The sequence below is a fragment of the Candoia aspera genome, chromosome 2 (genome assembly GCF_035149785.1).
Source record: "Candoia aspera isolate rCanAsp1 chromosome 2, rCanAsp1.hap2, whole genome shotgun sequence".
NCBI classification, from domain to species: domain Eukaryota; kingdom Metazoa; phylum Chordata; class Lepidosauria; order Squamata; family Boidae; genus Candoia; species Candoia aspera.
In genome coordinates, this window is record NC_086154.1 from 205,276,147 (window position 1) to 205,287,816 (window position 11,670).

The 11,670-nt window shown below is 37.8% G+C and overlaps 1 pseudogene; it reads left to right on the forward strand.

Annotated features, from left to right (window-relative positions):
• Positions 1–259: 259 nt before the first annotated feature.
• Positions 260–433, forward strand: LOC134492640 (U2 spliceosomal RNA; annotated as a pseudogene).
• The last annotated feature ends 11,237 nt before the right edge of the window (positions 434–11,670 follow it).

The window sequence follows — 11,670 nt, forward strand, 5'->3', positions numbered from 1 at the left end:
TTTTCAGAAGTGGTTTGCCATTGCCTGCTTCCTAAGGCTGAGAGAGAGCCCAAGGTCACCCAGCTGGCTTTGTGCCAAGGCAGGACTAGAACTCACAGTTTTCTGGTTTCTAGCCGTGTGCCTTAACCTCTGCACCAAAATGGCTCCTAATAGAAAAGATTCTAGGGAGACATTATACTGAACTAATGTAAAAATGTTCTAGTCCAACTGTAAACTCAAAACTTGAAACATCAAATCAAATCTTTATTACAGTCATAGGCCAGCTTCTCAGCCTTTTGGCTAAGATCAAGTGTAGTAAAACATAAACATTATTTAAAAACTAAGCTTTTATTTTCTTATTTTTCTGGAGTGCCTGTTTTGGCATGAAGCTAAAGAATGCCCATTGACTGACATTGGCAGGTCTTAAAAACGTAAAGATAAGGTGTTACTTAAATGCCTGCTGCTACATATAACGGGCCTATATGAAAAAGCAATATTTTCCATTATATGTAAACAACCATGTTTTCTCAGAGGAAAGTTAATTGAAGAAATACCTTTCATAAATGGATTTTTAAGGATTACAGGTTACATCACAACAGTTATTACTGTTGAAAAGTTTGACTGTGGGCCTAAATATTTATAATATAATGTTTAAAATGAGAGCTTATAATGTCAGAGATCTCATTAAGAGAGTTTTTCAATAGGATATTTTTCCCAAGAGAAAGGCATAAATAACAGTGACAGGAACTAATTTGTGTGTGCTTCAAGAAAGAACGGAAAGAATTTAACACATGTTAACTCAGTAATTATAATTATTTCAGGATGGGTCTCTGTGTTGTTTCAGATATATAACATATCATAGTGAATAGGCACTTATGTTTGATCATAAATATTATCAAATTACTTGTTATTGTGTTGCACTGTGGGTCAATAACATATATTGCTGAATATGCACAAAGTTATTTCAACAACTCTGATTAAATTATTGGAAGCTCTAGTAACCTGGTTTAAAGTGTTATCAAAAAGTTACCTTGTTAATTAATTGATTGATTGATTGATTGATTGATGTACTTACTTACTGTCCAAGACCAATTCTGCCTGATTTTTATCCAGGCCAAGGGTAGAAAGTGCTGGCAAGAAAAGGCAACAATATGCTAAGTCATTGTTAATTTGTCTCCTTGAGTTAGAGCCAAACCTATCTAGCAAGGTGAGATGAAGTTCCCTCAAAGATGTGCTTCAGCCAGAATTTGAGTCGGCAGAATCTTAATCAAGCCCCAAGGAAGATACAGCCTAATTGCAACCATATTAAAGCATTAGAAGTCAAGTAAGGGCACATGTGATAATTTTTAAGAATTTTGATTGGATGACTTCTAAGCTTGGGTTTCTTATAGATACACAACTGAGCACCAAATAGCATCATACCCATAAATTTAGTTTTAAGTAATTTAGTCACTGCTGGGGCATAGTTATTTCCAAAGTGACTAGCATATTTATTAATTGCAAGATATGGATATACTTTTTGATCTCCTATAAGCAGCTCTGTCACTTGAAATGACCAACTGGTGAAAGATTATTTCATTGATTGATTGATTGATTGAATAATGGGTTTATACACTGCCTTTGTAGTAATCCACAGTCAAAATGGCTTACACCATTAAAAATACAAAAGCATTAATACAGTTAAAATCCTGATGAAACAAATCCACACAAATCAAAGCCTCCTGCCCACAATTGGTCAGACTGAAATTTCTAGTGATTCATCAGATTTGGACAAGCAAGGTGACAACTTTATCAATCCTCTAAAATACCTGTTACACAAAGGGAGGGAGTGGCTTCTGCCTCTGCCTAGAATTTTTCTCACTCAAATTCTACATTTATGGGGGATGTTTTCCTTACCCATCCCTCACCAGACTCCAGGGGAAGGAGGTCTATTTTGAAAGAACTTCCTGCCTCTTTTTCATGGGATTGGAGGTAGGTTTTTCTTCATTTTAGAATTTTCAGAAGCTTTTCCTAGGAGGGAGGAGGAAGGAAGAGAATCTCTAGGCTCTGAGGTGGAGGATGAATTCTAGAGAAAACAGATGATATAAGAATTGGCTATAAGATTCCAGCTACCAGTATAGAAGCCACCAGGTGTAGACTTCCTTGTTCTCAGTGAAGAGAGCTACCTCTACTCTGAGGTACTATATGGCTGTGAGGAAGAGACTCTGGAAGCCCCCACTTTAATGTACACAGAGGTACTATAATAGCATGTGGGAATGACCTTGGGAGACAGGAGGAAGAGCCGCAGACTAGGCAACAGTCAGATAAGCAGCTGAGCCTGAAGTAGGAATGGGGGCATGACAAATGTCTCAGAGGGAACCCTCCCTAATTTATTGAACTGTAAAGGTGAGGGAGGAGAGTTGTACTTTCAGACTTGCAAGATTCTATTACCTTACAATTAAGATAGAGCTAGTACTCCTGGGTGTGCTTCTTGTCTACCTCACAAGGCTGACTGGTACATCGGCTTCAAATGGAAATTTAGTTCACTTGCTGGATTTCCGTACTCCTCTGCCTTTCATCTCAATGCATCCTGCTAGAGAGAACTAGGAAAGCATTGTGCAGAGAAAAGAATTGCTTTCAGTTCAGCAGCTTCCAAAGGGCATGATACCTTCCCTGCCCCCAGACTTGATGACTACAATGCACTATGTCAGGCTCCCCTTGAAGACTACCTGGGAACTGCAATTTCTTCAATATTCAGCAGCCTATATGCTGATAAGTACACTTCCCTGGCTTTCAGGTGGGCTTCTTAATGCAATTCAAGATCCTGGTTTAACTTGTGAAATTCCATAAGGAGAGGACCCAGCATATATATGGGACCATCTCTTCTGGAGAACCTGTCCACTGTGCTTTAGAGGGACCCAGGACCCAGAAGCATTGCTTCTATATTTCTGCTTTACCTTCTGGAACAATCTCCATCCCCAATTTCTGGCTAACCCTCACTTTAGTCACCTTTGGCATTTTTTTAAAAGTTATATATTTATGGTGTTTACCATTTTGATGATTTAATTTGTAAACTGACAAAAGTTGCATAATTGTGGCAGTATAGAAATATTGGAAACAAGTTAAGGATAAATCTAAAGTTGTAACTTGATTTTGGACAGAATTAGTCATATATTATAACCATTGCACTATTGTAGCATTGCTGCTAAAAGGAGTTCAATAAAATATTAAAGACCATGGTAGGTGAGGGGGAGTAAAGTAGCCAATGAACTGCAAACATTAGTCTCTAAGGAAGTAAAGCACCAGTCAAAACTGACAAGGTAACTTGAAGTGATATAAAGAGGAGAATACTTTAAAAGCTCAGCAAGAAAATGCACCCAGAATTGGATTTGCGCTGTGTAAGTACAGAGTGACTTCTTTCATTCCTGCCTATAAAAATGGTTGCTGGCCTGTTCTGGTGATAAGGCAATGTCTGCCTTTTGCAAATCTCAAAAGTACTGTTTTTTAACACAAAGCTTCTGAGAGTTCCTGATCTACTCTAGGTTCATTTATACAGAGTTGTCTTTCCTGTTGAAATGACAGAATTAATCCAGAGCAACCAATGGATCATTGAATAAATCAACCCAGAGTTCTCATTCAAGGGACAAATGACCAGGCTCAAATTATCCTACTTCAGACACATGCGAAGACCCAGCTCTCTGGAAAAGGGTCTAATGCTGGGAAAGGCGGAAGGAAAGAAAAGAAGAAGATGACCAGCAGCAAGGTGAATGTACTCAGTTACAGTGGCTATGAGTGCACCATTGGGAGAAACTGAAAAACCAGGTTAGGGATAGATCGACATGGAGAAAATCTATCCATATGGTTGCTAGGAGTCAAAAATGATTTAATGGCACATAAGCAATCAATCAATCAATCAATCACCCAGTGTCTGAAGAGGAAGGGGGATGTCAGAGTGATGCAAGCAGCATCACAGTGTTGCAGTGCAAACCGTACTTCTTTCCTACATACATTGTGATATGGCACCCATGCCCCAAAGGGGTGGAGCTTCTAGCACAGACACTTCTGAAAGGAAGCCAACACAGATCTAATAACCTGGATCCTGATAAAGTGCACTGTAACCTCTATCAACTAATTGATTTTCTCACCTAATACAGTCATAACTTGTCCTAGCAAGACTGCTTTGATTTGCTTTGATGCAGTGCTTTGTGTCACTGAAGAGATCCAGTTCTCACTGGGGGGAAGGGGTGATGCAATTTGTCTTGAAGGACCAATTGAGTCTGCCAATGGTTGGAATGGGCTTCCTGCAGGAAGAGACTTGGGGCTATTAGAAGTGCTGATAAACGTTCCAAGTAGGCAAAGGGAAGAAAGCAACATGATGCTTCACTTGAGCCTTTCCCCAAACAAAGGATTTCTTTGAAGATCTGCAGAGTCCTAATAATGATTACTTGCATTTTATTTAAGAAAAATTAAAAACACTGTAAAACTATTTATAAACACATTCTGGCAGTTTATGAATTATCTTAGTAATTGATTAATTCTAACAAACAAAACAAACAAATCTTTATTATGGTCAAAGACCAGCATATATTAATTCTAGTATTTTGTGAAATAATTTATGATCCTGTTTTGATATCCTTTGGGGAAAAAATGGAGCCAACTGTAAAAAATGTAACATCAGTTTAAAGGATAATATTTGAAGCATATACTGTAACTAACTTTTATTGTTTTAAGAAGCAAGCACTATTAATCCAGAACGTTCTCAAAATATGTTATTTTCTCTAAGATGCTCTTTTTCAAATATGGATGAACTTAACAAGAGAGTTGTCCTGTTGTTACCAATCAATCCAATTTGTGTTTGAGGATTCAAATTAAAAAAAGATTCATTTAGAATAAGCTTATTTTCAGGTGCAAAATAAACAAAAAAAAAATAGCTATATGAAAGGATAAATTGAAGCTTATAAGGGATCCTTCAGGCTAGGGACCAGTAATTTCTATTTACTGGGATTTTCCAAGACTGTATGAAATGGAATACTTAGCTGGTTTAAGTTTTTTTAATATTTTATATTTTAAAAACTATTGTGCAATGTCAGATAAGGGCATCTTCCCTTCCTCTTTCCTGGTATGCTCATTGCTCTTGGATATTTAGAGGATGATCATCAGACTTTCCACAAAATACGAAGTTCAGATCTTGCAAGCTTTCTAAATATGCTCTGAAGCCAGGCTCAGAAAAAGAAGGCTTCAGGTCCTCATTAAAAAAACCCTGACTGATAGGAGAGATAAGTTTCCTGAGCTCCAGAATTTTTTCTCTTCTTTGGATTAACTTTCAGGGCAGAGAACCCCTGGGAGATTCCCTGACTAATACTTAGCACAGCCATGAACAATCTTTCCTAGCCAAGCAAAACCTCCTTCTTCAACTAAAAGTGATTTTGAAAAAATGTTGAATAAAATTTTAAAACTGAAATAATCTGGAAAATTCTGAAAATATCTCCCAAGTGTCTTGGTAGACTTAATAGTATTAGACCTCAGTGTTAATAGTGGTTCTCTGATAAATCTGAAGGGAACGAGGATAGAGTCAAGTGAAAATGAATTAAAGGTGGGAAACCAATCCTGGACTGTCACACCAGTTCAGAAGTGTCACACTCCTCTTTAAAAAGCATCTGCCAAGCTGCCCCCCCCCCCATCTGGGTTTCTGTGGTGTTCTTCTATTAGGTCTTTGAGCTATACTTAATTTCTGCTGAAAAAAAAAATAGCAGAAGAGAAATAACTTAGAGAGAAAGCAATATCTACAGGGGATCAAAACAAGCAGGACGGCAATCACAGCAGCACAAACAAAGCCCTTCCTCCTTGTACATTTGTGTGGTGTCAATGCACATCGAAAAGGGGGAGTGGGTTGATTGTGCTGATACAACAACCATCTTGCTTGGTTTGATACATACACACACATATACACACATACACACACACATTTAGAGAGGAGGCATGGCTAGGATAAACCTTTGACACCCACTTCTTCCCAGATTGTGTGTGTTTTGGAACTGTGGCTCAATAACAGCATTTCACCAGAGATGAGGATGGCACCCTCTCTCCTGAGATTCCAGAAAGCTTTGAAAACCTGGCTTTGGTCCTAGGCCTGGGACTGATGTTTATTATTGTTTAAGGCCTCTTTTTCATTTTGTGGATTTTGTTTATTAGATCATTTTAGTCTGGGCTGTCTGTTTGACTTAATGTTTTTAGCTGGTTTTATGTTATTTTTCTAATTTTATACACCCCCCAGAGTCCACTGGAGTTGGGCAGCCAATACATTTAAATAAATAAATAAATAATAGCCAATATATTTCCATTTATTGGGCAGAAATTTGGAGTAGCTTTTATTTAATTTTGGAGAGACATGTTGAAACTCTCCCTCAGGTTTGTGAGGGTACCATCTTTCTGTTTGGCATTGCTATCACCCAAGTTTAGGCAGCTCCACCATTTTTTTTCTTCATCTTGTTCCCCTGCACTATTATAGGGCATGCACAGGGGCAAGGGAATCATAACTGTAGACAAAATGGCTAACCCAGTGAAATTATAAGGGAAGCAATGTGACTCATTTGGATAATGCCCTGGATTTATTTCAAACACTGAAATTTCAAATATGCAAATTAATTCCCAGAAGGTATAATATATGAAAAGGGGTTAGGCTTTCAAATGGAACAAAAGCAAAACAAAATGAAAAGAGGAGAATTAGGCTGGGATGCTATATAAATTTATCCAGCTGGCAGCAAGATCTCTTGAATTCTATGGGACGTAAGCTGGTATATGAGATTGGGTTCTTTCCTTTTAAAAACATAATGCTATGTTTCCCTTAATTAGAATTCCTAAACAAAACTATTCATCTGAACAAACTCCATTTTTAGATGATAAATTAATAATAGCTTCTGTACCATCCATCTCAGGAAAAAGAGTACAGTCCCCAACAAGTGTTCTTACTCCATGCAAGGGGGATATTGCATAATTGACTTTGACATATGTAGTGCTAAAACTGTTGAATGTTAAATTCCTCTCATTAGAAATAAATTCCATTTTCAGCAGAGGTAATGTAAAGACAAATACACATGGGATTCATAACATCGGCCATATAAGGAGAGTTTCTTGTGTTTTAGTCTACTAAATATACACTATATTTAAATTATTGATTTTATATGAAATGATTATATCCATGTAGGCTGAAGGATGAGCAACTGATGAATCTAATCTAACTACTCTTTCTTATGGTTTTCCTTCAACTTGAAGGTACAGGTGTGCATTTAAAATCTACTACAATTGAGAGCAAAGAATAATAAGCATGACAGCCAAGGTCACATGATATACATTTTATATCTCATCCTAAACAATAGGAAATCAATAGGAAATAAAACAGGAGGACGACTTTAGCTATCCTTTGTTGAGGAGTTTTGTCATATCTGGCTATGAGACCCTTAGACTCATCCACTGGTGTACTAAGCTCATTAGCTTTAAGTGACCTTGAGCAATACTTTGAGGACTAGACTTAATTTGTCTCCAAGAAACATAAAGAACAGAGAAGGGAAGAAGCTACGTGTACAGTACTTCAGTGTAACTGAAATCACAGTGAAATCCTAATCTCTGACATAAAATGTGTCTGAATGCTATGATAAAACAGCATATTAAGAGTGAATATATTTAAAAGATATATACTTGCACCCCAGGAATCTTTTAGACATACCTTCAAAAAACGGTATGGAGAACCAGTGAAGTTAACCAGCCTGCTACAATCTGAAAACACCTCCTTCTAATATTTGGTTTGGCTACCGCTGACACAGAAAACTTTTCAGGCAGAATTTGATTTGCAGTCATAATTTCCTGTTGTCTGAGGATAAAATAATCCACAGCTCCTACAGAGAGTCTTTACCCCTATTGTTTAGTGGACAATTTTGTGAAAACACATTTTATAGAGTAGCTCCATAGTATGAAGAAAATGCCAAAGTACATTGCTGATGCAGAAGCTTAGTCAGTGAAATGCAATCTACAAGCTACTCAGTTGACTATAGAATAAAACCATTACAAATTTAGCAAAGGATTTGAAAACTGGAGCCTGGACAGGAAGAGTGTTATGAAGGAAAAGGTATATAAGACTGTGGACACAGTTTATTTTGTCTAGAGTTGAAGACAGGTCCAGAAATACATCACATCAGAAAGTTCCTTGTTAATACTGATCTCAAACAAGATTATTTCCTCTGTCTCTTCCTCCATTGAAGCCACTGCCATCAACTTCAGAGTTATGGTGAAAGGTATAGATAGTAGTTTAAGGGCTATTATCCAGTGCCATCTGAGGTTCCTGCTGCAAATACTGGAAGTTTTTTTTTTTTTAATTAGGCATTGTTAAGGCCATAACAATGGCCTTAACATAACATAAAGTAGACTTCAGCAATTCATGGAGCGAGAATTGCCAGATGTACAAGCTGGGTTTAGAAAAGGCAGAGGAACTAGGGACCAAATTGCCAATATCCGCTGGATAATGGAAAAAGCCAGGGAGTTTCAGAAAAACATCTATTTCTGTTTTTATTGACTATTCTAAAGCCTTTGACTGTGTGGACCATAACAAACTGTGGCAAGTTCTTAGTGGTATGGGGATACCAAGTCATCTTGTATGCCTCCTGAAGAATCTGTATAACGACCAAGTAGCAACGGTAAGAACAGACCACGGAACAATGGACTGGTTTAAGATTGGGAAAGGAGTACGGCAGGGCTGTATACTCTCACCCTACCTATTCAACTTGTATGCAGAACACCTCATGCGACATGCTGGGCTTGAGGAATCCAAGGCTGGAGTTAAAATCTCTGGAAGAAACATTAACAATCTCAGATATGCAGATGATACCACTTTGATGGCTGAAAGCGAAGAGGAACTGAGGAGCCTTATGATGAAGGTGAAAGAAGAAAGTGCAAAAGCTGGCTTGCAGCTAAACCTCAAAAAAACCAAGTTTATGGCAACCAGCTTGATTGATAACTGGCAAATAGAGGGAGAAAATGTAGAAGCAGTGAAAGACTTTGTATTTCTAGGTGCGAAGATTACTGCAGATGCTGACTGCAGTCAGGAAATCAGAAGACGCTTAATCCTTGGGAGAAGAGCAATGACAAATCTCGATAAAATAGTTAAGAGCAGAGACATCACACTGACAACAAAGGCCCGCATAGTTAAAGCAATGGTGTTCCCTGTAGTAACATATGGCTGCGAGAGCTGGACCATAAGGAAGGCTGAGAGAAGGAAGATAGATGCTTTTGAACAATGGGGTTGGAGGAAAATTCTCAGAGTGCCTTGGACTGCAAGAAGATCAAACCAGTCCTCCTCCAGGAAATAAAGCCAGACTGCTCACTTGAGGGAATGATATTAAAGGCAAAACTGAAATACTTTGGCCACATAATGAGAAGACAGGACACCCTGGAGAAGATACTGATGCTAGGAAGAGTGGAGGGGAAAAGGAAGAGGGGCCGACCAAGGGCAAGGTGGATAGATGATATTCTAGAGGTGATGGGCTTGTCCCTGGGGGAGCTGGGGGTGTTGACGACCAACAGGAAGCTCTGGCATGGGCTGGTCCATGAAGTCATGAAGAGTCAGAAGTGACTAAATGAATAAACAACAAAACAAAAGGCCATAACAATTCTCCTTCTGGGCACTGTGGCAGAGTGCTGGAAAGCATTTGGCCAGAGAGGTCAGAAAAAACACACACCAGGCATTTCTATAAAAATAAATGTATTTACAGAAAGCACAAAAACATATTTACAAGCTTGTGCATTCACACGTGCTCAGGGAGGACTGGGAGGAAGGCTGTGTAGAAAGGAAACTGAAACTAACAAGCCCAGGCAAGCTGCCCTCCAGGCAAATCAGGAGCTTTACCTTATATGGTCATGCCTTTTCACACCCAAAACTAAGGATACTTAAGTTTGACCTGTTCACCCTGCCAGAGCGATTTGTTACCATAGTAACCTTAATGGCTTGGTCCTTGCAAAAAACAAAGAAATACCAACAGGCACCACTTGATTTACTGCCTTTACAAAATGGCTTCAACCAGTACTGACTCTATTAAAGCTCTTCCAATGCATCTATTTAGAGGAGCTTTAATCAACAGAAATCATAAGCAAAGTTGAGCAAGTATTATATAATATTTTTTCTTTTCCTTTCCAAAGCATTTGATTTAGGGATTTGAAAGACCATTAGTAAACAGTTTGCTGGCCACCTGGAAATTGCTCAACTCATCTTTCTCATTCCTTTTCTTTATCTGTTCTTTCCCATAAATGGAAAATGATTGTGCTTTTCTACAGTTTACTGAAGGTCCAGGGTGCTCACAATGTTGCAGGAAGTTCAGATTCCATTCTGATTCCACCAGTTCTTTCTACATCTAGGCAATTCAAGTCAGAATTTGGATAAATTTGATCCATAACTCTGAAGTGGTTTGCTAGATTGTGTAATGTTTTTATTTTGTTGGGTTAGCTGTTCTCAGAAGCAACATCTGAGCTCACCTTTAATCAAAATGATAGCAAAGAAAGAAGTGAAAAGAAAGCATCTCCTATCCTTTGAGCCAGCATAAACAGAGGATAAAGCACTACTTTGGTATGAAGGATGAACCAGGCAGCTATGTTATCAGAAGAACCCCCCCATTCATAGGCTTAATGAAAGTATATATTTGCTGTTTTCTCAACATAAATACACATTTGTATGGACTGAAGAAACATTTGTAGTAACTCAGTGATAATTATCTGGATATTTCATTAAAGGCATCCTATGCAATTATCTCATGATATAGTTATTTCCTTGTCAACATATGAAATGGATCTGTATAGCATTGTGTCCACAGATACACTTTCCAAAGCAGAGATGGGAAGTGCACATGTACATGCATGTATATATTTCTAGTGACTAATGGTCTTATGGAAGTGTAACCTAAGGAATTCTGTTCTTAGTGTCAGGACTGAAACAAATCTGCAAAGTTTAAACTGATTTTTTTTTATACTGGAGTAAAAGCTATAGATACTACTTCGTGATTCGTATCACTGATTTTCCAATTGAAAGATTCTATCATAAGAACTGTATGTACTCTGTTACCTCACTAAATCATTTGAAATGTTATTTTAACTTTCAAGAAGAACCTATAAGGTAAAGTGATGATGCATGTAAGATGATCTTCTGGTAACTCAGGTTTGCTAAAAAAGTAAAAATATAAGCAACTGCTTTAAGGAATTAATAGAGATGCAAAAGGTAATCAAGCCAAAGAAAAATAATAGGAATGCTCTGAGTATCTCAGAAAATGACAATGAGAAAGGTAACAGTCTAAATTATGCTATTTATTATTATAAAGTGCTAAAGAAGGAAGCATGTTGTTTGCATTTCCCTTAACAGAAGAAACCATGTAGACTAGAAGCTTAATTAAAGTCCTGTGAGTCCAAGGAATTGCAGTGATCAATGAGTGCCTTGAATCATTACAATTGTAGCAAAGGTAGAGATAATTTAATTCAGTGTTTTCTTACTAGAGATCTTGAAGATCTTTCTTCCTTCGGAGCAAATATTTCTCCATAACTGATGGGCCTACCACCAGAAATCTGTGTATGAGAGAACTGAGAATGAGGTACTCATCCAAGATATATCAAAATGGAGTTATCTCTTTTTATTCACAGCTGTGCTTAGAGTGGGATACCATTTTATATGATTGCATGACT